Source organism: Aquarana catesbeiana, linkage group LG04, assembly GCF_042186555.1.
Source record: "Aquarana catesbeiana isolate 2022-GZ linkage group LG04, ASM4218655v1, whole genome shotgun sequence".
NCBI lineage: Eukaryota > Metazoa > Chordata > Amphibia > Anura > Ranidae > Aquarana > Aquarana catesbeiana.
In genome coordinates, this window is record NC_133327.1 from 50289469 (window position 1) to 50313472 (window position 24004).

General features: G+C 43.8%; 1 long non-coding RNA gene across 1 annotated transcript in view; it reads right to left on the reverse strand.

Annotated features, from left to right (window-relative positions):
- Window positions 1–677: 677 nt before the first annotated feature.
- Window positions 678–24004, reverse strand: part of LOC141139239 (uncharacterized) — a 260035-nt gene continuing 236708 nt past the window's right edge. The window contains exons 2-3 of the long non-coding RNA XR_012243738.1: window positions 5048–5194; window positions 678–4291 (exon numbers count right to left, since the gene is read on the reverse strand). This is a non-coding gene — a long non-coding RNA (uncharacterized lncRNA). The remainder of the gene's footprint in view (window positions 4292–5047; window positions 5195–24004) is intronic.

The following is a 24004-nucleotide window of genomic DNA, read 5'->3' on the forward strand; positions in this document are numbered from 1 at the left end:
AATAGACATCAGCTGCTTTACTTATGTTTTGCCTTTTTCCTAATTGCCTGTACTAAAGTGTAAGGAATAATTTAGTTTGAGTATGATTATATAAAGCCATTTTTCCCCTTTCTTGGTCCCTTCCTATAAGAAGGGATCTTTAGAGAATGAAATGTGCCACTTTTTGAGGTTGAACATATTGTTTATACCATTATTTAAAATGTATCAATAAACATTGTTTATCAGTTTTGAAAAGAGTGGAGAGGGGGTTGGTTTTGTTTCGTTGTCTGTCCTGTTGGGGAGAATTCCCCTCATTTCCTGTCCTAGAGACACACTAGGAACAAATCAGAAATCTCTTCAGAATGAGGGACACCCCCTCTTAGACAGTCACTGAAACAGGTGTGCTCATTGGAAGATTTGCTTTCATCTCCTGTTCCATTGACAACTGTAACATTTACTGATTTCACTTTCGGTCACTACGACAAATGATAGGGGTAAATTGCTCTCTCAGGAACACAGACAGTGAAAAAAATCCTGAACAACATGGTCAAAGAGGCACTGAAAACTGGGAAGTTAAATGAAGGAAAACTTAAAGCAAGCTCAATAGCTAAGCACCCAATGATAGCTCAAACAGTAGAACTAGAGAAAGGACCACCAGACCAAACCCACATAAAAAAGTCAAAAATATGTTTAATTGTTGGTAAACAAATGCATTTCAGGGGCAAAAACACTCCCTCTTCATCATTAAAAATGGCAGATTATAAGCTCCAACCTTTATTACAGCTGAGTCTCCTTGTACCAGATTTGAGTCAAAACTTTGTGGGGCACCTTACATAGTTACATAGTAGGTGAGGTTGAAAAAAGTCCATCAAGTCCAACCTATGTGTGTGATTTTATATATTTTATTTATATGTATATCCCTGTATGTTGTGGTCGTTCAGGTGTCTATCTAATAGTTTCTTGAAATTATCGATGCTCCCCGCTGAAACCACTGCCTGTGGAAGAGAATTCTACATCCTAACAACTCTTACAGTAAAGAAACCTCTGGGCAGTTTAAGGTTAAATCGCTTTTCTTCTAATTTTAGTGAATGGCCACGTGTCTTATTGAATTCCCTTTCGCGGAAAAGCTTTATCCCTATTGTAGGGTCACCAGTACGGTATTTGTACATGGAAATCATATCCCCTCTCAAGCGTCTCCTCTCCAGAGAGAACAAGTTCAGTGCTCGTAACCTTTCCTCATAACTAAGATCTTCCAGTCCCTTTATTAGTTTTGTTGCCCTTGGCTTTCTCCAGTTCCAGCACATCCTTCCTGATGACTGGTGCCCAGAAATGGACAACATACTCCAGGTGCAGCCAGACCAGAGTCTTGTAGAGTGGGAGAATTATTGCTTTATCTATGGAGTTAATACCTTTTTTACTGCATGCCAATATTCTGTTTGCTTTGCTTGCAGCAGCAGCTTGGCATTGCATGCCATTGCTGAGCCTGTCATCTACTGGGACCCCCAGGTCCTTTTCCATCCTAGATTCCCCCAGAGGTTTTACCCCTAGTGAGTAGATTGCATTCATATTTTTGCCACCCAAATGCATTATTTTACATTTTTCTACATTAAACCTCATTTGCCATGTAGTTGCCCACCCCAATAGATTGTTCAGATCTTCTTGCAAGGTTTCCACATCCTGCGGAGAAGTTATTGGTCTGCTTAGCTTAGTATTGTCCGCAAATACAGAGATTGAACTGTTTATCCCATCATACAGGTCGTTTATGAATAAATTAAATAGGATTGGTCCCAGGACGGAACCCTGGGGGACCCCACTTTCCACCCCGGACCATTCCAAGTACTCCCCACTTATCACTATCCTTTGAACTCGCCCCTGTAGCCAGTTTTCAATCCATGTACTCACCCCATGGTCCATGCCAATGGACCTTACTTTGTACAGTAAATGTTTATGGGGATCTGTATCAAATGCTTTTGCAAAATCCAGATACACCCCATCTATGGGCCTTCCTTTATCTAGATGGCAGCTCTCCTCCTCAAAGAAGGTAATAGATGGGTTTGACAAGAACGATTCTTCATGAATCCATGCTGATTACTGCTAATGATAGCGTTCTCATTACTAAAATCTTGTATATAGTCCCTTATGATCCCCTCAAAGAGCTTGCACACAATTGATGTTAGGCTAACTGGTCTGTAATTCCCAGTGATGTATCTTGGCCCGTTTTAAAATATTGGTGCTACGTTGGCTTTTCTCCAATCAGCAGGTACCATTCCAGTCAGTAGACTGTTCATAAAAATTAGGAACACTGGTCTGGCAATTACTTGACTGAGTTCCCTAAGGACCTTCGTGTCCAAGCCATCTGGTCCTGGTGACTTATTAATGTTGAGTTTTTCAAGTCTATTTCTAATTCTGTCCGCTGTTAGCCATGAGGGTGCTTCCTGTGACATGTTATGAGGATAAACATTGCAGTTTTGGTTACTGAAGCCCCCCGATTCCCTTGTGAAGACTGAGGAGAAGAATAAATTCAATACCTTGAGCTTCTGCTGTTCTTTCCTTTATGAGTCCTGGAACCGTGATTCAAGGGTCCTTCCATCTATGCTTCCCTATATGGTATCAGCCTCAGTAGTACCCACTGTCAGTTGTGTTTGAATGGTTTAGTTACTTTACTATGTTATTTTGAATTATACCATTGGTCTATTGGATGTGGATACTCTATTTAGCTGTAGTCTCACAATCCCATGCGAACAGCCTCTGCTGGCTGTTTAGCCTTTAGATGAGCAGCTGGGAGGGAGGGGGAACATAAAACTGTGGCTCAGCCAACTTTTTTGCCACCCCCTAGCCACCTGTGTGAAAGGGGCCCAACTGTGGACCTACCATATGCAAGCAAAAAACATGGCTACCAGAACAATTTGGCTTTTTCCTCCTCAGTATAATGAAAACTTTAACGACCTGTACTACTACTTAACTGACTGACAAGTAATAAAGATTATTCACAGCTGATATGGTATCATGGAACAGTGGTTAACACTGCTGTTTGTCACAAACACTAAAACACTAAACAGCTGTCACTTTAGGATCTGTATTTCTGTACATCCAGTCCTGACATTTACCCAGAACTATCACACAGCCTGGTGACCTGGATTTTCTCTGCCTCTCATCTCTTTGTCTCCAGTCTGTGGCTAGGCAGTGAAAGAGCAGCAACAGCCCAAAAAGGTAATCTCTCTGCTCTCTCTTTCTATGAGCATGTTCCTTGCAAGCACATGTGAACAGAGCACACCTGATTGGCTCCTAGTGGTGCCCCTCCCTCTCCCAGTCTAATGCTGCTTTGGGGAGAGGGGGATTGAAGGAGCCTAAAATCAAGTGTAACTCAGGTATTAATAGCTGTTGCCTTTGAAATATAAGTTATGATTTTTTATATAGGTACCTAAGTCGTTTATTTTTGCCTGCCTGTAGTTCGGCTTTAATGTTCATTAGTATATGTATACAGATAATGTGTCCTGTGTAATTTAATTCATTAAAATATATATTTCAGGGAAATATGAAGCTGATCACATTCCTTTCCTTGATCGTGTTTAATACTCTACAGGTATGTATGGATTTTTTTATTCTATTCGGCAATTATATTGTGCCTGGTAAAAGGCAGAATCCATCAAAAAGGGTTTTTTTTTATTTCAGTAGATGGACACTTTCATGTGTAATTGCCTGCTGGCCTTGTATATCTTACAGAGATTCTAAAGGCCCAATAACACGCCTATATGCATACATTGACATGTGTTGTGTTACAGTAAGTGTTAAATGTGTTAGGGCAGCCCATTCAAATAAAAGTAGAATACAAAAGTACTGTGAGTCCAGTACAGCCAGTGATACGTTGTCCTCAAGACAAAAAAAACACAGCCGGTATTTGACTTTATAAAAGTTGCAGCTGTGTTTCCACCTTCATGCTTTGTCCTTTCTAAATAGGTAAAAGGCTTACCAGATTGTCATGACCCTTTATAAACAAGTGAGTCATGAAACACTTTCCCAAATATCCAACCTGGCCATAATGCGTATACCAGCATCTTCCTGCCAGACTCCACCAAAGGTTCTTTTTCCTCTTTATCTGATGTTACATTTTAATGAGGTGTAATAAACACATGAAATGTATTCATTGTTGTCTTGTGGTGTGCCAATAAACTCTCTATAAATTGGAGCCTGGTGAGGAGCCTTTCCAGTTTCCAGATTCCATTTCTTTTTTTCCCTTTTTAGACTGCAACTCCTCTCCTTCACTTCTCACGCTGTGATTCAACACCACACTCAATGTTCCCCAGCTCTGGACCTGCATCAAAACATAAATATCTCCATAGAGTACTATAGTTACATAGTTGGTAAGGTTGAATAAAGACAATAGTCCATCCAGTTCAACCTGATTTCCCATATCCCCATATATTGTTTTTGCCAAGATGCACGTTCAAGAGTCTTTTAAAACTAACCATACTTCCTGCCAACACCACCGATTGTGGAAGAGAATTCCATATCCTTACCGCCCTGACAGTGAAAAACCCCTTATGCAGCTTAAGGTTAAACCGCATCTTTTCCAGTCTCATCGTGTGGCCCTGTGTCCTCTTACACTCCCTGGGACTGAAACATTTCATACTTACGCTGGGATCACCGTTGAGATATTTGTATATCACTATCATATCTCCTCTCAAGCGTCTCTTCTCCAGTGAGAATAAATTTAGCGCTTGTAGTCATTCATCATAATTGAGGTCCCCAAATGGGGCCAAACCAGAGTTTTATAAAGTGGCAGGATTATCATTTTATCCCTGGAGTAAATCCTTTTTTAATGCATGCTAATATTCTGCCAGCTTTGGTAGCTGCAGCTTGACGCTGCATGCTGTTACTCAGTCTTCTACTAGGATCCCTAGATCCTTCTCCATCCTGGAGTCCCCTAGAGGTTCTCCCCACAATAAGGAACTTGTGTATATATTTTTACCCCAAGTGCAATACCTTACATTTACCAATGTTAATCTTCATTTGCCATCTAGCAATGTACTAATTAAAGATATAAAACCTCATACAGTATTCTACTCACAGAACAATAAGCCTCTTTAAATATTACGATCCCAGTGCTGTAGGTAGATGGAAGGCTCACCAGGTTTTTATTACTCACTACTCACTCTCTCATACTGGTCACTGGAAGTTCAACATGGCACCACATGGCAAAGAACTTTCTGAGGATCTGAAAAAAAGAATTGTTGCGTTATTTTGACGGGACAGCAAATTTACACTGTTATACAAGCTGTACACTCACTACTTTACATTGTAGCAAAGTGTCATTTCTTCAGTGTTGACACATGAAAAGATATCAAGGAGACATAGAGCTCCTGCAAGTTTGGGACTTTTGAGAGTTTCACCAAGGAGACTCCTGATAGAGAAAATTTTGCTAGTGATCCATTAGAGATTGATATCACTCCGAAGGGATTACAATCCAGGATCTAATTTTGTATAGAGAAGGAAGTTTGTCCTTAAGTTGTTCTGCTGTGTCAAGTTGAGCATCCTATACTCCCTCATCCCTATCCAAGTTGTTCTCCCTCAATAAAACAACAAAATCAAGTCCATGGACTGGTTACTGTTTTTTGACTGTGTGGAAGTTAGAAAATGCATATTACCTGGCTGTGCAGGAATAGGGGGACCCAAAATCCAGCAGCCCTCTAGGGAGTAGCACTACATATCCTTCAACTCCAGGATTGAAATATTTAAAGGGACCTATTGCCCTGTGAGTAGAATACTGTATGAAGCTATATAAATGTATTTATTACATACTACACAATTGAGATATTTATTTTTTGATGCCAGTCTTAAGCTGAGGAACACAGAGGGTGGTGTTGGACCAAAGCAAGAGAAGGGGAGGAGAGGAGTTGGAGTCTGTCTCTTTGTGCTGCTCATACTACATACATGTAGCTCCACCCCTATGAGGGCCACTGGAAGATGACTGACCCCAAAGGTTGCCCTGACCTTGCAAGCCGCCCGCCACCTCTGACACCCTGGGTTCGGACATATTTCAAAGCGATAATGCAATTACACAAGACTGTAGCAAAGTAAACACGTATTTTACTTAATAAGATTCTTCAAGCAGATAAGAACAAGAATGACTTAGGCAGATATCTTTAAGTGTAAAACTCTTACTCTTGGTAAATATGCAAAGTGTATGCATTGCAAAGTAAATTACCATAAGTCAAAAGTAGTAACCAGTAAGTCCTGAATGAACCTTTGACCCCAGGTATAAAAGGGAAGAGAATAACCTTTCATGTCAGACTGCTCTCTTCAAATCCTGATACCATGGGCCCAATAGTCTTTATCGCACAATTATAAAACAACAGGTTACAAGAAATGCAATACTTAATCCCTGAGTAGATTTACCCTTAAAGTGTGAAGATATTGTGCACAGAGTCATTTAAGTGGGGGGGGGGGGGGGGAGAAGAGTGGAGGAGTCCTTGTGGTGTAGATGTTCAGTGTCTTCAGCTAGCTCAACAAGGGCCCAGAAGGATTGCTGTGCAATGGCGACTAGCAACAGAAAATAGCACGTGCAAAGTGTTTCCGTTTTAAGGCTTTAAAGTAAAGAGATGGGATAAAGGTGTCGGTATGCAGTGTCTTTGTAGGGTGTACACAGAGTGGACTTCTGCCCACTCACCAATCCTGATGATCCTGATGATACCAAGGCTCATGGGAATAGGATGTCCCAGAATCTGCAACCAGTGAAGGTTGCCTGGCCATGTTCCTAGTGGCGCTGGGATTCTGCTGTAACTGTACCAATACTGATGAGAGTGACCCCCGACAGTCACTTGGTCAACAGGGAGCTGGCAATGGTGGATCTGCTCGCTCATTCGCTGGAGACTTTCCATGCTGTCTAGGCCGTGGCAACCCCCGGAGCGGCCAGGTCCCTGCTTTCAGCTGAAGGCCATGGTCCCAAGAGTAGGACTCCTCCCTGGACCAGGCTATTTATGTCTTCACCCAGACTTCTTCTCTCTCTTCCAGCAGGCTGGAACTTGAAGCTTGCAGCAGTCTGGCTCCAATGCAAATCCTGGCTCCTCGGACCACATATCCCATAATCCCTTGCTCTCAGCTGTGGTCTCTGCTTGCTCTGCATTCAGAAGATGACAGTGTCCAGGCTGAGCACTAGAGGAAAACAGGCTCATGGCAGCTGGTGTTGCAGAATGTCCCACAATGACACAGGCAAAGTTAGTCAGCACCTGGCTACATACACTATATTACCAAAAGTACTGGGATACTTCCGGTTCCGGCACCGCATGAGCATGGAGTGAACTGCCTCAGCTCCCGCACCCCCCCCCGCTCATCTGCCCGCATACACCTTGCCACAGCTATAGCCTTAGCGAGCGGCAGACACCACTACAATCCGGAGGGGTGAATGGACCATTTTGTGGAGCGGTCTGCTCCCCGCCTTACACAGGCTCCCTGCAGCATGTCCGAGCCAGCAGCAGCCGTAGCGGCTAAGATGGCGGCCGCTATCCCAGCCGAGAATATCTCAGCCCAGCCTCCCTCTTCACAGGCTCTGCATCTCCCTGATGACACAGAGGCGACACATGCCAAGATAGCATTAGCGGTAGCTCAGCTCCTCACCCCCATGATAACAGAGGCAGTTGACAAGGCTATCCAGCATGGCATGGAGCAGCTGAGACAAGACATACATAGCCAGACGCACAGGCTGCAGGAGGCAGAGCAGCGTATAGCCTCAGTGGAGGAACGTCTACATCAGGTGTCGGCATCTATATCCACACATGCAGGAGTACCCCAGTTGCTGATGGGCAAGCTCGAGGACCTCGAGGACCTCGAGAATCGATCCCGCAGGAACAACCTGCATATAATAGGCCTTCCTGAGTCCTACAAGACGACCTGCCTGATGGAGCTGTGCGGCCATCGCATACCGAAAGCTCTGGGTCTTCGTTACCCCTGCGTAGTGGAATGAGCTCATCGCATAGGCCCAAAGCAAGACCACCAGCCCAAGCCCCGACCGGTAATTGTACAATATTTGAACTATGCAGAAAAACATACTCTTCTACAGTACTACCGCAAAGCTAAGGGTCTTTCCATAGATGGCCACAAGCTATTACTATTTGCTGATTACCCAGTGGAGGTCTCTAAACAGCGAAAAGCTCTTGCTCCTATTTACACACAGCTACACCAGCACAATCTAACATTTTCCCTGGCATACCCAGCTGTTCTGTGCCTGCAATCCCCTCAAGGCGACCAGATGTCCTTCTCATCCCCAGCAGACACCCAGCAATATTTTGAATCTTTGCTGGTGGAGGACATGGCTTCCACCAGTATTATGGACGACACACCCTCTGCTCCTTCCTCTCTGGCTCTGAACTTATCCAAGCACCAAAGCAGCCCAGTTTATTATCCATCTAAGCGGGAACGCTATGCATCTCTCCCTCAAAGGTCAGGTATACGTTGACCTAGGAACTGCCCCACTCTATGCCGCATGGGACAGGATTGTGCCCATTAATTTCGTGGTGTTAGTATATTTGTTTACTTGATATTCTCTCCTCCCTGTAGGTTTACAAGCTGGAGAGCTATGTTTGAAATTTTGTACCATTTTTGTATTAGTACTCAGGAGGTGTCGGCTTCCCTACCAAGATGCAGATCGGGTGGGAAATCTGGGGCGAGGGCTAAAATTACCATCATGCCTTGGTTTCTTTCTCTCTAGTTCACTTTGTTTTGAGAGCAAGCCCTATATTGGCATGACACCAAAACCCATCTGATAGGGGCATGAAAGCTAGATTCTCCTGTGTACGTTTTTTGATTTCTCCTCAGATTTCTTTTTCTCACACGGAAAAAAGTGAAGTCAATAATTGCAGTCGGTTGTTGTTTTTTTTCTGTATACCCCTGGTTAGCACTTAACTGACTTATCCCCCCTTTCTGCTCACGCAGTATAATTCCCAATTTCTGCTGTCACCAAACTAAGTTCGCTAGGGTGATCTATCCACTCCCTAACTATCGAATGTCCCTACTGACCAAGGGTTAATTACAACTTGAGGAAAGGTTCACGTGCTGTCCCTTTCTTCTTTTTTTTGTTTTCTTTTTTCTTTTTCTTTTTTCTTTCTCCACTTGTAGGGTGGTGGTATCCCCCGTATAATCTGTATATTGTCTCAGTATCCAGCATGCAGATAGTGTCGTGGAATGTTAAGGGTCATCAAACAAGCGGATGAAAATTCTTCGTCATCTAAAACGCATGCGTGCAGACATCACCCTCCTTCAGGAGACCCATTTTGGTGAGCAAGATTTCCAACGCCTCAAGAAACTATGGGTGGGTGAGGTCCTTGGTTCCCCAGCATTAGGACGCAAAGCAGGGGTGATCATCGTTCTACACAAAAACCTGCCATACTCTATTAGATCAGTTGACAAAGACCAAGAAGGCCGCAAACTAACGATCCATCTAACTATTGCCTCAAAAGATCTAGCCATATCTAACATATATGCAGTCAATTCCCCGGGTACTGCATCTTTCCAAGACCTCTCCTCGTGGGTACTTCATTCCTCAGACACACTTCACCTAGTGGGTGGGGATTTTAATAGTGTTATGAACAAATATGAAGACAAATCATCACCACGCCCATCAGTAGGCACCCCCTCATCATCTATCCATCAGCCCGCTACATTACTAGCCACTACAATGTCCCTATTACATCTGTCTGATATTTGGCGTCTAAACCATCCTACTGATAGGGAATACACTTTCTATTCTTCACCTCATGACACTCTATCATGCATAGTCTATTTCTTTTGCACTTCTGCCCTAATTCCGAAGGTACAGGATTCCGCAATTTCGGAAATAGTAATTTCCGATCACAGCCCTATAGTGGTAGTGTTGGACGATTTCAAACCCCACAATACCCCCCCCCGTGGCAGTTCCCATCGTATTTAGCAGACAATGAGGACTTTCGGCATGCAATTAACGAGGTATGGAATGACTATGTGCTCACTAATGCTGAACATATATCCAACCCCAACCTATTTTGGGAGACAGGCAAAGCCATTTTACGGGGTGTAATTATCTCCTACACTACCCAATATAAAAAACACTCTTTAGAGCAATATTGCCAGGCAAACACTGCTCTAAGGAAAGCTCAAGTGGATCTGACCCTACACCACTCTCTGGAGAATTGGCAGGCATGGCTAGCTGCTAAATGATGTTTTGACCTATGGGCAGAACAAAAAGAACAGATAAAGATCTCTTACCGTTCCCTCCATCTACATAAATATGGCAATAAAGCAGGCAAACTTCTTGATAATCTCTGCCGTGAGGCATATACCCCTACCCACATTACAACATTAAGGGACAGTGCAGGGACCCTTACGACCTCCCAATCAAAGATAACTGCCCTGCTGACTGAATTTTACCAACAACTTTACGCTGAGGACCCAATCGACTTAAACAAAGCACAATCCCTCCTCGCCTCGGTCAAAATGTCTACATTATCAGATGCCCAACTAGACTCCCTAAATGCTCCTATCTCCCTGACTGAAATTCTCTCCACCATCCAACATTTATCAAACAACAAAGCACCTGGCCCTGATGGGTATTCAACGGAGTTTTACAAACTAACCAGGGAATACATATCACAAACGCTACAACAAATCTTTACAGGTATATGGGAGGGTGGGCCATGTCTCCCTACGGGGTCTATGGCATTCATAAAATTACTGGCAAAAAAGGTAAAAGACCTGACTTTCCCGGGATCGTATCGCCCCATCTGCCTTATTAATGTTGACTCAAAAATTTTGTCCAAAATCATTGCATCCCGCTTAGCCTCTATACTCCCCACTCCACCCGGCGCATTCTTTCTCTTGACGCCGAAAAAGCTTTTGATAATATCAGCTTTCAATGGTTGTTTTTGGTAATGAGAAAGTTTGGGATCATAGGTCCAGTAGCAAATTTTATACAAACAATGTATTCTGCCCCCACAGCCTGTCTAGCGATGTCAGGTAACATATCAGCCCCGATCCATTTGACAAAGGGAACGCGCCAGGGGTGTCCTCTTACTCCCTTACTATTCAATCTAGCCATAGAACCACTGTCCTGATTACTTAATGACCACCCATTTCAGGAATCCAAATTGGAGACGTTCAGATGAAAACAGCACTCTTTGCAGACGACATCTTAATTTTCTCCTCGGCCATGCCCACTGACCTCCCTATTATTCAAGATATTTTTTCTAACTTTCGCCACTGCTCGGGACTACGCATTAATTTCACTAAGAGTGAGGTACTTCCACTACAATTGACACACTTCCAGCGTTGGACCCAATCCTCCCCATTACACGTAGCAAAACATTCCATAACGTACCTAGGTATTAAAATAGGCCGGGATCCCTCTTCTCTCTACCACCTTAACTATCCACCCATCTTTGATAGGATTAAAAGGGAGCTGGAGGCCTGGAGGACTCTCCCGCTATCATTTTTCAGAAGATGCCATTTATACAAAATGGTCTCATTTGCCAGATTGCTATATCCCCTTCAAACACTTCCACTGCTACTTAAACACAAAGACATCCAAAACCTCAACAAGGTATTGATGACTTTTCTTTGGCAATCCAAGAGACCGCGCATTGCTAGACACAAATTACATCTTTCGAAACACGAGGGAGGAGTGGGGCTACCTGACCTCCGCCTGTACAACCTTTCATGTCTCCTTAGACAGGGTATGGACTGGTTATTACATAGATTCAACTATTCCAATCATGCCTTAAAGGCGGCCTTGGTCTCCCTCCTATACCTATTGGCAGTACTCCACTCTCCTCTCAAGACCTTGCCTCCTTGTCTGAGAAGCAACTCTTTGACAAGAGACACAGTGGTGGCATATACTATCTCAAATCACCTCCCAATACAAGGCAATCCACTGTTCCCCGCAGGAATGGCACATGAAGCATTCCTAATATGGTCTACATTGGGCCTAACCCGGGCAGCATCACTACTTTACCCAGGCACATGCAACATCCAACCTTTTCAGGTGGTCGCAAAACAATACAATCTTCCCGGCACCATCACTTCCACTATCTTCAACTGGCGGCTTTTGTTAAATCACAACTGGGCCGGACGAGAACCAACCTATTTCATCCAGTGGTTGACAAGGCAGTACAACAGAAAACTTACTCTCGATACTATATTCCCAAATTCTGCAACACACTACGTCTTCCACAGGGCACTCCTTTGGGAAAGCTTGGTCTAAGGATCTTCCAGAACTGGAGGACACTACACAAATACTGGAAGGATACAAGGCTGTACGCAAGATCATTACCAATGAACAATGGAGGGAGACTCAATTTAAAATTATGCACAGGGCGTTTATAGCTGCCCTGATGGATTGTGCAAACCCATTTCTTGCAGTTTGTCCCTGGTGCAACGCTAGCAGGCCGACACTCCTACATTGCATTTGGTCCTGCACTTCAATCCAGGCTTTTTGGGATCAAATAATTCAATATATTTATGGTATTACGTCCACAAAATTGCCTAAAGATCCGCTGATTTGTCTTTTCAGTCACTCCTCACATGTGGTTTCAGACACCCCAAACAAAGGGAAAGCAATACCCCTGACACCATGGATTCACTTATGTCTCTTGACAGCTAGGAGAGTCGTCACGCGAGCCTGGACATCTACTCACAGTCCTTCTCTCTCTACGGTGAAGAAAGATCTGAAATTACTTCTGTACCTTGAAAAGCTGGATGCTATGCTACCTTCCAATACATCACCTGGTATGCCAAGGCAAATCTAACTAACTCTCTGGGCAAACTAAAGCTACCTGACTCTAGCTCCTAAGTGGGCAGTGAACCCCCTTACCCCAACAGAGGAATGCCTACTTACATCTCCTAAGGGGCTTTCTACAATCCCCTACTCCTTTTTGTAATCCTGTAACGGTATCTAATATCTATGAGTCCATGTAATATGTAAAATCATAGGTTCAGCACTAATGTACAGCGATTTTAGAGCCACCCTTACCTCCCCAAGTCTTTGCTCTCCTTTTTCTTTTTTCTTTTTCTTTTTTGTCTAATCTGGAAATCTGTAAGCATGTATTGTTTACTTTTCTTTGTCTGAACGCTGTTGTAATATTTAAACTTGAATAAATATTTTCAAAAACAAAAAAACAAAAAAAAGTACTGGGACACCTGCTTTTACACGCACATAAAATTTAATGGCATCCCAGTCTTAGTTTGTAGGGTTCAATATAAAGTTGGTCCATGGTTTGCAGCTATAAACGCTTTAACTCTTCTGGGAAGGCTGTCCACAAGGTTTAGGAGTGTGTCTATGGGAATGTTTAACCATTCTTCCAGAAGCGCATTTGCAAGGTCAGGCACTGACTGGCTGGCTCGCAGTCTCCACTCTAATTCATCCTAAAGGTGTTCTATCGGGTTGAGGTCAGGACTCTGTGCAGGCCAGTCAAGTTCCTCCGCCCCAAACTTGCTCATCTATTTCTTTATGAACCTTGCATTGTGCACTGGCTCACATTCATGTTGGAACAGGAAATGTCCATCCCCAAACTGTTCCCACAAAGTTAAGAGCATGAAATTGCCCAAATTATCTTGGTATGCTGACACCTCAAGTGTTCCCTTCACTGGAACTATGGGGCCAAGCCCAACCCCTGAAAAATAACCCCACACCATAATCCCCCCTCCACCAAATGATTTGGACCAGTGCACAAAGCAAGGCTATATTTCTATTTTTTTCTATTCTATTGTTTTTTTCTATTCTATTATTTAATTTTCAATTCTATTCTTTTTTATTCTATTCGAATTTGAAGTTATTCTTTTTGAAATTCAAATTCTGGAAGATGGTTATATTCTTTCTATTTTAGTATATTCTATTGTATTGTTTTTTTTATTCTATTTTTTCTGTTCTCTTCTATTCTATTCTTTTATTTTTTATTCTATTCCTTTATTTTTTATTCTGTTACCTTTATTTTCTATTCAGTTTTTTTTCCATTTTTTTTGTATTCTGTTCTGTTTTACTCTATTATATTCTATTTATTTATTTTCTATTCTATTATTTTCTATTCTATTCTATTCTATTCTATTCTATTCTATTCTTTTCTATTCCATTCCTTAATTTTTTAGTCTATTTTATCTATCTATCTATTTTTCTCTTCTGAAATTTGAATTTCAGAAGAGAAAAATAGATAGATAGATAAAAAAAGACTAAAAAATTAAGCAATAGAATAGAAAAGATTATAATATAATAGAAAATAATAGAATAGAAAATAAATTAATAGACTATAATAGAGTAAAATTTGAAAACAATTCGAATTCTATTCGAAAACTATCCAAATTCTCATCAAAACTATCCGAATTTCTTATGAAATTTTCATCTCGCTATTTCGGATTAGTTTAAATTTATTACTATTGTAATTCAAAAATTCGGATACATCCGAATTACCAAAAATTCATCCGAATTTTGGATTTGGAATAAAACAAACTGCACATCAGCATTCCTATCACTTTGAAATGTGAGATTGAAAGGCAGGGAGCTCTATGGCTGCAGCTGATTGGACCGGCAGCCTGCTATCATGCGATGGTCACGTGGGAACCTTGCCTCATCCTTATATACTTGCGTTTAAAAAAAGGTACAAAGCTTTTTCTTAGATATATTTGTCCAATTAAGATAACAATTATGAACCTAATTATTTTCACCCTCCCAGGCTAACAATCAACAAGATTCATTCAAATCACTATCAACTGAGAATGTTGAAGTCCAAAAACTGATTGTTGACAGACACAATTATTGCAGAAGAAATGTTCAACCGACTGCAAGCAATATGTTTAAAATGGTAAGGCAATATACTGTGATCTTAAAGTGGAACTATAGGCAAAATCAAAGATGACATACTTTATATAATGCTGTGTTTTAAAGGCATTAACATAACAGTAAACCTTGTAGCATAATTTTATCACTTGATCCTGCCAGTGAGTCTTCTAGGCCTCTTGTAAATGGACTCCTAAATGCCATATTTTAAGACTTTAAGGGATTTTTTGCTGATCTAAATGCAGCCCATTTTTTTAACCACCTCAGCTCCAGGAGGTTTTACCCCCTTCATGACCAAGACATTTTTTGCTATTCAGCACTGCACAACTTTAACTGGCAAATGCAAGGTCATGTAATACTGTAACCAAATGAAATTTATATATACTTTTTTTCACACAAATAGAGTTTTGTTATGGTGGTATTTAATCACCACTGGGTTTTTTGTTTTGTTTGCGCTATAAACTTTGAAAAAAATATATATATTTTTACCTTCTGTCCATATTCTTCATACAGTATATTTAGGCCAAAATGTATTCTGCTCAAAGTCTATGCTAAAAAAACCCCCCAAAAAACACATTAAGTCTACAAATTATGGAACACTATATTGCCAAAAGTATTAGGACGCCTGCCTTTACACCCACATGAACTTTAATGGAATCCCAGTCTTAGTCCGTAGGGTTCATTATTGAGTTGGCCCACCCTCTGCAGCTATAACAGCTTCAACTCTTCTGGGAAGGCTGTCCACAAGGTTTAGCAGTGTGTCTCTGGGAATGTTTGACCATTCTGGTGTCTTCTCCGCTGTTTTCTCGCTTTTTTGCCAGGTCTTCTCTGCTGTCTTCTTGCTCTCTTATTCATCCGATGTTGACTCGAAGCTCTTTCCCGCTCTAATACTGGGTGTGCAGTGTGCCACTACTAATTTTGGCATGGGGCGGGGTCAACAGGTGACGTAATCCAGGGGCCCCGCCATTATGACGTCACCACTCCATCATGCCCCAGATGGTGACATCATAAGGGGCGGGGCCTCCGGATGACATCACTCGGTGACCCCACCCCATGCCAATATAAGTATTGGCACACCGTGCACCCAGCATTAGAGCGGTAGAGAGCGTCGAGTCAACATCGGAAGAACGACGGAGGGAGAAGACAGCAGAGAAGACATGGTAAAAGAGCGAGAAGACAGTGTAGAAGAGCCGGTAGAGGCAGAAGACAGCGGACAGAGGGAGAGGAACTGGAAAGAGCTAGAAGACATCAGTGGAGAAGACCCGGAGAGGGGAGAAGAACCAGCAGAGGCAGAAGACATCAGCGAAGGAGGCAGAAGAGCCGGAGAAGGGGGAAGAAATCGGAAGCGACGCCAGAACTGCCTTAATAAATTACTTTAAAAACCTGCGTACTGCGTTTTATTTTTGACACTTTTTTTTAGGTTGAATGGGTAGGCGGTACAATGTACCCCCTACTCATTCACATGGGGGGCCGGGATCTGGGGGCCCCCTTGTTAAAGGGGACTTCCAGATTCCAAAAAGCCCCCTGCCCGCAGACCCCGACAACCAATGGCCAGGATTGTCGGGATGACGCCCTTGTCCTCATAAACATGGGGACAAGGTACTTTGGCGTGGAGGGCGCAGGTCCCCCATCCCAAAGCAACCCCCGAGTTGAGGGCATGCAGCCTGGTACAGTTCAGGAGGGGGGGCTCGCTCATCCCCACCCCCTTTCCAGACCTGCCTGGCTGTGTGCTCGGATAAGGGTCTGGAATGGATTTTGGGGGGACCCTCACACCGTTTTTTCAGCGTGGGGGTTCCCCTTAAAATCAATACCAGACCTAAGGGCCTGGTATGGTCTTGGAGGGGAAACCCATGCCGTTTTTTTTTTCTTTGGCGTGCCAAAGTCGCATGCCAAAGTCGGATCAGTTAAGACGGCGATCCAACTTTGATCTGACTTGGAGCATTTTCAAAATCGGACCAACTTGTGTCAGACCAGTTAAGATGGCTCTCATAGAGAAACATTGATTTTCACACGTCATGTGACATGAGCTCCCAATGTCGGAGCATTTGTCGTACAAGTGTGAACCTGGCTTTATGTCACTTTTGTGCTGTGATTGGCCCACAGCTATCACATGGTACAGGGTGCTGTGATTGGCTCAGGTACCATGTGATAGATGTGGGTCTTTTGCAACATCACTGTAGGAATCACAGCTGTTGTGAATGAAATTAATTCAGAACAGCTTTGTTGATGTTGTGATTGCATAGCCAGGTACTGGGAGCCGCAATCCGCTGTGTTCAGTGGAGCAGTATGCTGCACGCCTCTAGCCCGGAAGAGGCAGGATCACATACATGTATGTGATCCTGCCTGCTGGTGCCCCCTTGCCGCAGTAAATGTACTGTGGCCAGGTGGCCAGTGGTTAAGTAGACAATTAGCAACATACACAATACACATGGTAATAACTGGTATGTACTGTAAGTGTAAACACACATATATCAGCCTCTGGGGGCGAATCTTCTCACAGCAGGACATGCTTCCTCAAAGAAATGCCAGCATCCACAGGCACCGGGTTGCTTCTATACCCCCAAGCACACTCCCTTGCCATGTATCCCGGACTCTGCTTGGCCATCTGCGGGCCCAGGACCGGCATGGCAGAATGCCACTGGGTAGATAGGAGGGAATTGAACAGGCATGCTTCCGCTCCACTCCCCTTCCTTTTGCTGACCCGGAAGCAACATGCAAAACCTAATTTCCAGGTCCCCATGTCAATTTTCCAGGCCAGCATGGCCAAGGAAGAATATATTGCAGTGCATTGGATTCATTGGAGCACAGGGGAGACATCCAGGATCTTGTAGACCCCGGATGTCTCATTAAAGGAAATCCATCACCAAAAAGTTATCAAAAAAGTTAAGTGGGTACACCCCTCACATTTTTGTAAATATTTTATTATTATCTTTTCTTGTGACAACACTGAAGAAATTACACTTTGCTACAATGTAAAGTAGTGAGTGTACAGCTTGTATAACAGTGTGAATTTGCTGTACCCTCAAAACAACTCAACACACAGCCATTAATGTTTAAACCGCTGGCAACAAAAGTGAGTACACCCTTAAGTGAAAATGTCCAAATTGGGCCCAATTAGCCATTCTCCCTCCCCGATGTCATGGGACTCATTAGTGTTACAAGGTCTCAGGTGTGAATGGGGAGCAGGTGTGTTAAATTTGGTGTTATCGCTCTCACTCTCTCATACTGGTCACTGGAAGTTCTACATGGCACCTCATGGCAAAGAACTCTCTGAGGATTTGAAAAAAAAGCATTGTTGCTCTACATAAAGATGGCCTACGCTATAGGAAGATTGCCAAGACCCTAAAACTGAGCTGTAGCACGGTGGCCAAGACCATACAGCGGTTTAACAGGACAGGTTCCACTCAGAACAGGCCTCGCCATGGTCAACCAAAGAAGTTGAGTGCACGTGCTCAGCGTCATATCCAGAGGTTGTCTTTGGGAACTAGAGATATGAGTACTGCCAGCATTGCTGCAGAGGTTGAAGGGGTGGGGGGTTCAGCCTGTCAGTGCTCAGATCATACGCCGCACACTGTATCAAATTGGTCTGCATGGCTGTCATCCCAGAAGGAAACCTCTTCTAAAGATGATGCACAAGAAAGCCCACAAACAGTTTGCTGAAGACATGCAGACTAAGGACATGGATTACTGGAACCATGACCTGTGGTCTGATGAGACCACGATAAACTTATTTGGTTCAGATGGTGTCAAGCGTGTGTGTCGGCATCCAGGTGAGGAGTACAAAGACAATTGTGTCTTGCCTACAGTCAAGCATGGTGGTGGGAGTGTCATGGCCTGGGGCTGCATCAGGACTGCTGGCACTGGAGAGCTATAGTTCATTAAGGGAAACATGAATGCCAACGTGTACTGTGACATACTGAAGCAGATCCCCTTCCTTAAGAGACTGGGCTGCAGGGCAATATTCCAACATGATAATGACCCCAAACACACCTCTAAGACGACCACTGCCTTGCTAAAGAAGCTGAGAGTAAAGGTGATGGACTGGCCAAGCATGTCTCTAGACCTAAACCCTATTGAGCATCTGTGGGGCATCCTCAAACAGAAGGTGGAGGAGCGCAAAGTCTCTAATATCCACCAGCTCCGTGATGTCATCATGGAGAAGTGGAAGAGGACACCAGTGGCAATCTGTGAAGCTCTGGTGAACTCCATGCCCAAGAGGGTGAAGGCAGTGCTGGAAAATAATGGTGGCCACACAAAATATTGACACTTTGACCCAATTTGGACATTTTCACTTAGGGGTGTACTCACTTTTGTTGCCAGCGGTTTAGACATTAATAGCTGGGGGTTGAGTTATTTTTACACTGTTATACAAGCTGTGCACTCACTACTTCACATTGTAGCAAAGTGTAATTTCTTCAGTGTTGTCAGTGTCACATGAAAAGCTATAATAAAATATTTACAAAAATGTGAGGGATGTACTCACTTTTGTGAGATACTGTATATATAAAATTCATAATAATACTATACCTCTACAACACTAAACTGGTGACCTGCAGGGGTCTTTTAAAGCATCAAGTTAGGAACACATTGACCACACACAACCAGGTAGCCATAAGCTTGCCTGATAGTATACTGGCATAAAACCCCTCCGAAGAGTCACCTAGCCCCGCTCTTAATTGAATCAACCACTATAGCAAAAACCATTATGGCTTTTCTAAAAAAAAATCTAGTATCTTGAACGAGGAGCCAGCTACTATTTCACAGTACTCATCTAACATTTATCCCTCAGTAAAGAGATAAATAAACCTTATTACCACTGTATCCTAATATTGCCTTGCTTAAAGCTGGTGTGATGTTAGATATCACATGTGATTCGCACCGCACTGCTGTGGAGATCACATACGATGTCTATGTGATGCAAATTCAGCTATACAGATTGTATGGTTGAATTTGCATCGCTTTCACACCAAAATGGTGCAGGACCCTTTTTTTGGTCCTCACTAGATTCCTGCACCATTTGACAGTTTGCACTGCGATATGCGAACTGATCTGGGGGTGTCATTAACTTTCTATTGACACCCGCAACGGTTCGCATAGGGCAGTGTGAACTACCTGCAAGTCCTATGCGATGCGGGAACAGGCACTGGAATCACGTTGGTTCCCGCATCGCGCTAGTGGGAACCGGCACTTAAACATGCAATTAAACAGGCTCCCCTCTCATAGTTATGATATTCATGCCAAACCAGCCAGTCGGAATCACAAGCAACCTTGTGGCTCAGTTCACATCTGGGCATCCCGGATCGCGGGCGGAATCGCTGTGATTCTGCCTGCGATCCCGAATCACGGCAAATGGCGGGACACCCTTGCGAGCCCCGTCACTTCTGATGGCCCCCCGATCACAACTGTCGCCCAACTGTGGCATGTCAGGGAGTCACCTTCACTTACAGCTGAAGTTCCATTTTTGGGTGGAACTCCGCTTAAATATGGTGGTTCCCGCTTCTCCTGTTCCCCTGAGCACATGCAGCTAGGCTTTCCCATTGCCATCTTTATGACGTCATGATGCAAAATCTGACGTCATTGTGGCCCAAGGGCTGAAGGTGCGTGTGCTCGGTACCCACAAGCCCATGCTTTCCATTAACACATGGGAGGCAGGGAGGTAGACCAATTCCTCTGGCCCACAGATGCACAAGGCAGAAGGCACACCTTACTACTTCATCTATACATAAAGTGCCCTGGCACTTATCATGGATCCAGTAGCTGCAAGGGACCCCTACCAAAAGCTGGATCACAAATAAAAGCATGAAAAACACTTTACAATCATAATCGGTAAGAATATTTGGCCCAGAATGCCCTAACTATTTACATGCACTAATTTATAACCAGTTTTCTAATGAAATTGACCTAGAATGGAAATGATAAAGTACATTTTGCAGCAAATTTGTGCATTTAATGCGTGTTGAACACTATTTAGTTTTTATGAGAATATGGCAGATTATAGGTCATCAAAACAATCAACCATCAACTCATTTAAATTTTGCTCAAACTCTGTAATGCAAATCTAGACTTACAGAAAGGATTTACAATTCGTTACATCATTTAGCCCTGGTGGTACGGTGACCCTAAAATTTTGTAGCCACTGCAGGAGTCTCACATCAAAGTCATCTCCCTCTTGGATCCTCATGCACCTTATAGAGTGCCATAAAGCTACGGTGACCAAACGTCTCCGGTTTCCAGGCACAGTCCCCGGACTGAAGACATTGTCCCTGGAGCCAGTCTGTCCCCGCAGTTGTCCCTGGATTGCAGGGGCAACGCCAGGTGCAGGGCCGATCCTGGGCTTGTGCTGTGGCAGAGGGGGGCGGTCCGCCCCCCGTGCGACACACGGGGGATGTCAGGCCGGCGTCACTCTCTGTGACGGCTTTAATTTGAATCGCTAAGTGCCTGCCATCACACAAGTCCCGCCTCCTTGTTCGATAGACAGAACACTTGTCCAATGCCGGGACGTGTGCTGTCTATCATAGGTAAGAGCTGATCCAGGAGACGGGGCTTGTGTGATGGCGGGCACCTGGTGTTTCAAATTAAAGCTGCCACAGCGGGCGACACTGGCCTGTCTGATGATCCAGCTGGCTCTCCTCTTCGTCTCCTCTCTCTTTTCCATGGGCACTCGTGAGGCTGCATTGCTGGACACTGGTGAGGCTGCATTAAAGGGCATTATTAAGGCTGCATTGCTGAGCACTGGTAAGGCTGCATTGCTGGGCACTGGTAAGGCTGCATTGCTGGACACTCGTGATGCTGCATTGCTGGGCACTGGTAAGGCTGCATTGATGGGCACTGGTGAGGCTGCATTGCTGAGCACTGGTGAGGCTGCATTGCTGAGCACTGGTGAGGCTGCATTGCTGAGCACTGGTGAGGCTGCATTGCTGGGCACTGGTGAGGCTGCATTGCTGGGCACTGGTAAGGCTGCATTGCTGGGCAATGGTGAGGCTGCATGAATGGGCACAGGTGAGGCTGCATTGCTGGGCACAGGTGAGGCTGCATTGCTGGGCAATGGTGAGGCTGCATAGATGGGCACAGATGCGGCTGCATTGCTGGGCACAGTTGAGGCTGCATAGATGGGCACTCATGAGGATGCATTGCTGAGCACTGGTAAGGCTGCATTGATGGGCACTGGTAAGGCTGCACCTCTACCATTCGGACAAGGGACCCTTGGTGCCAGCTTCCGGAATCTGTCCCACTGAAAGCAAGATAACGCATCAGCAATGACATCTTCCACTCCGGGGAGGTGGACAGCATAGATAAACACGTTCAACTGTAGGCAACGTAATACCCGGCGGTGAAGCTGCTGACACCTTGTTAATCACCTGTACTACCCCCAAGTTGTCTCTGTGAAACCTCACTTTCCAATTCTTGAAAGATTCCCCCACAACTCCACAGCTAACACCACAGGGAACAATTCCAACAGTAACATATTCTTCACAAGCCCTGCATCCTTCCACGACTGAGGCCACGGCCCTGCATTCCACTTACCTTGGAAATAAGCTCCAAAACCCACAGAACCCACCGCATCTGTGTACAGCTTCAGATCGAAGTTGCTAACTGGACCCGACATCCACAGCGCCCTGCCATTGAAATTAGCCAGGAACGTGTGCCATACTGTCAGGTCCTCTCTATGAGCCTTTACCAAGTGCACGTAGTGCTTGGGGGACATAACCCCTGAAGTACTTGCAGACAGCCGCCTGCAAAATACTCGCCCCATTGGCAGGATGCGACACGCAAAATTCAGCTTACCTAGTAATGATTGTAGGGTTTGCAGTTGCACTTTTCGAAGTCCCAAGATCCCCCGAATCTCTGCTTTCAATGCCTCCAACTTATCCTCCGGTAGCTGGCACTCCATGGCATCAGAGTCTAACACGATGCCCAAGAAACTCAAAACCGTCTTGGGACCCTCTGTCTTCTCCGGCGCCAACTGGATGCCAAACTTATCAGCAACATGCTCCAGCGTGCACTAATCTAGAGGATTACAAAAAAGAGGCCTTGGTTCTTAAATCTAGATTTTTGACCAAGGGCTATGAAAATCAGACTCTAGATTTAATAATAGCAGAAGTGGGAAATAGAGATCGCCAGTCCCTTTTAGTTGATAATCCACCACAAGTAGAGAACAGAGAGGATTTCGGTTTGGCCTTTTTGACTACTTACTCCAGTCAACACTGGGCCATCAAACGAATAATTAAGAGACATTGGCCCATTATAAAAAATGATAGGGTCTTGGGGCCTTTGCTGGCAGATAAGCCTTGCGTATTATTCAGGGGAGCCTCAAACCTTAGGCACTTTATAGCACCTAACGTCCCGGATCCACCCACAAGACCCACCTTTTTTGGTGATCTAAAAGGTTTTTTTCCTTGCAAAAAATGTCAAGTTTGTAAAATTAATGAGTTTAAGGGTAGGAAACTAACTGAGTTCACATCAACTGGGACAGGTATGACATATCCGATTAGATCTTTTATCACCTGTACCACAAGATGTGTAGTATATCTTTTGAGGTGCCCTTGCGGGTTAGAATATGTAGGGCGTACTACCAGGAAGTTACAAGTCAGATTGGGTGAACACATCGCCAATATACGAAGGGGTTTTGACAAACATAATGTTTCAAAACATTATGACCTTAAGCATGACAGGGACCCCACAGGCACGACATTTTTTGCCTTGGAGAAATATATATCACACTGGCGAGGGAGCAACAGTAGACGTTGTATATCCAGGAGTGAGACTAACTGGATATACCGTCTGGGCTGTCATGTACCCATGGGCCTTAATGTAGAGTGGGACATCAACTGTTTTATTAATAACAGTTGATGTCCCCTCTCCTGTTTTTCTTCCTTCTTTTGTTGTAATTTTTCCTTTTTTTCTTAAATTCCTCTTAAAGTTAATGTCCCCCCCTTTTTTATAATGGGGTTTTCGCTATTCTATGATATGGTCGGAATGGAGATACAGTATTCAGATTGTGATTTCTGAATATAGAATATATTTCTGAATATATAGAACATTTTGATTGAAATATATTTAAATTCCTCCTCTCTTTATTATTATTTTTTATTTTTTATTGATATAGAGGTTTATGTGATTTCAGTTGCTGAAGGGTGATTCGAATGAATCTTTAGTCATTGGTTTTTCCCCCCACCTCTTTTAATGTTTTTTTTAAAGTTTTTGAATAGTAAGGGTAATGTAATAAAATCCACT